The sequence below is a fragment of the Syngnathus scovelli genome, unplaced genomic scaffold, assembly GCF_024217435.2.
Source record: "Syngnathus scovelli strain Florida unplaced genomic scaffold, RoL_Ssco_1.2 HiC_scaffold_501, whole genome shotgun sequence".
Classification (NCBI taxonomy): Eukaryota; Metazoa; Chordata; class Actinopteri; order Syngnathiformes; family Syngnathidae; genus Syngnathus; species Syngnathus scovelli.
This window is the reverse complement of record NW_026061606.1, coordinates 9792-12500: the sequence shown is the minus strand read 5'-3', so window position 1 is coordinate 12500 and position 2709 is coordinate 9792.

Sequence of the window (2709 nt, the reverse complement as noted above, 5' to 3'; positions counted from 1 at the left end):
CGTCGGAGGATGACAGCGGGCGTGCGTAAGAGGCTCGTCCGGGGATGAGGCAGCATCCTCGGGCGGCAGGCGGGAGTAGGCAGCCTCCCCTTAGTTTAACTTAGTCTCTGGAGAATGTTAGCGGGCGCGCGTAAGATAACGTATGTCCGCCTCTCGGTCACTCTGGCCGGGCGTGGGTGTGCGTCCGCTCCCGTCTTGTGAGCCTCCAAGTGAACTTAGTGATCGGAGGATGACACCGGGCGTGCGTAAGAGGCGCGTCGGGGATGAGGCAGCATCCTCGGGCGTCAGCCGGGAGTAGGCAGCCTCCCCCAAGTGGAACTTAGCCTCCACTAAGTGGAACTCAGTCTCCGGAGGATGACAGCGGGCGTGCGTAACAGGCGCGTCCGGGGATGAGGCAGCATCCTCGGACACCGGCCGGGAGCGCGCGGGCGCTGTGAAGTAAGTACATCCGCTCCTGGTACCTAAAAATTCCTCCAGCGGCGGGCCCCGGGCCTAAACTTTCTCCGGGCCGCGCAACACGCACTTTCCGCCGGACACCGACGGAGGCAACGTCCCCCTCCTGCGGTGACAAAAAAAATCCACCCCTGGTACCTAAAAATTTCTCCAGCGGCGGGCCCCTGGCCTAAACTTTCTCCGGCCGCGCAACACGCACTTTCCGCCGGACACCGACGGAGGCAACGTCCCCCTCCTGCGGTGACAAAAAAAAATCCACCCCTGGTACCTAAAAATTTCTCCAGCGGCGGGCCCCTGGCCTAAACTTTCTCCGGCCCGCGCAACACGCACTTTCCGTCGGACACGGACGGAGGCAACGTCCCCCTCCTGCGGTGACAAAAAAAATCACCCCTGGTACCTAAAAAATTCTCCAGCGGCGGGCCCCTGGCCTAAATTTTCTCCGGCCCGCGCAACACGCACTTTGCGCCGGACGCCGGTCCCAAACCACCACCGCCGACCGCCACAAGGCGACAGCCACCATCCCCAAGCGCCACCCCCGACCGCCACAAGGCGACCGCCACCAGCCGACCGCCACAAGGCGACAGCCACCATCCCCAAGCGCCATCCCCGACCGCCACCCCCCGACCGCCACAAGGCGACCGCCACCAGCCGACCGCCACAAGGCGACAGCCACCATCCCCAAGCGCCACCCCCGACCGCCACAAGGCGACCGCCACCAGCCGACCGCCACAAGGCGACAGCCACCATCCCCAAGCGCCATCCCCGACCGCCACCCCCCGACCGCCACAAGGCGACCGCCACCAGCCGACCGCCACAAGGCGACAGCCACCATCCCCAAGCGCCACCCCCGACCGCCACCAGCCGACCGCCACCAGCCGACCGCCACCATCCCCAAGCGCCATCCCCGACCGCCACCCCCCGACCGCCACAAGGCGACCGCCACAAGGCGACAGCCACCATCGCCAAGCGCCACCCCCGACCGCCACCAGCCGACCGCCACCAGCCGACCGCCACCAGCCGACCGCCACCATCCCAAGCGCCATCCCCGACCGCCACCCCCCGACCGCCACAAGGCGACCGCCACCAGCCGACCGCCACCAGCCGACCGCCACAAGGTGACAGCCACCATCCCCCAAGCGCCATCCCCGACCGCCACCCCCCGACCGCCACAAGGCGACCGCCACCAGCCGACCGCCACAAGGCGACAGCCACCATCCCCAAGCGCCACCCCGACCGCCACCAGCCGACCGCCACCAGCCGACCGCCACAAGGCGACAGCCACCATCCCCAAGCGCCACCCCCGACCGCCACCAGCCGACCGCCACCAGCCGACCGCCACCATCCCCAAGCGCCATCCCCGACCGCCACCCCCCGACCGCCACAAGGCGACCGCCACAAGGCGACAGCCACCATCCCCAAGCGCACCCCCGACCGCCACAAGGCGACCGCCACCAGCCGACCGCCACCAGCCGACCGCCACCATCCCCAAGCGCCATCCCCAAGCGCCACCCCCGACCGCCACCAGCCGACCGCCACCGGCCGTTCGCGGTGTGCGCCGCCGTTCCCCCAAGCACCCTCCGGGACGAAGCCGGAAGCCAGAGAATAGCAGCGGCCGTGCGTAAAAGCTGCGGCCGGGCCTCGCGGAAGGTCCCCCGGGCAGCGAGCTGCCGAGCCCCGGCCTCCAGCTTCCACCAGGTAATAGGACCGGGCGCGCGCAAAAGCTGGGGCCGGGCCTGGCGGAAGGTCCTCGGGCATCCAGCGAGATCACACGGCCCCACCGGAGGCGGCTAGCGCCTCCGTAGAGTAGTGCCGGCCCGTGGAAGCGGCCGCCCGTCAGCCTGCGTTGCCGCTGGTCGAAAAATGCACTAAGTGCCAAACCCCATTCATTTACAACGGCGTGTCCGCCAGAGGGCGCACTTCCCCCGGCGGACCAGCCGGCGGGGCTCGTTAGAGAGTGTATCCGCCTGGCGGTGCCTCCTGGCCGGCCTGGATTCCGGACCGCGACCGCTCACTCGCGGGACCCTAATCGGCCCGCGGACCAGCCGGCGGGTCCTCCGTGAAAGCCTATCCGCCTGGCGGTGCCTCCTGGCCGGCCTGGATTCCGGACCGCGACCGCTCACTCGCGGGACCCTAATCGGCCCGCGGACCAGCCGGCGGGTCCTCCGTGAAAGCCTATCCGCCTGGCGGTGCCTCCTGGCCGGCCTGGATTCCGGACCGCCACCGCTCACTCGCGGGACCCTAATCGGCCCGCGGACC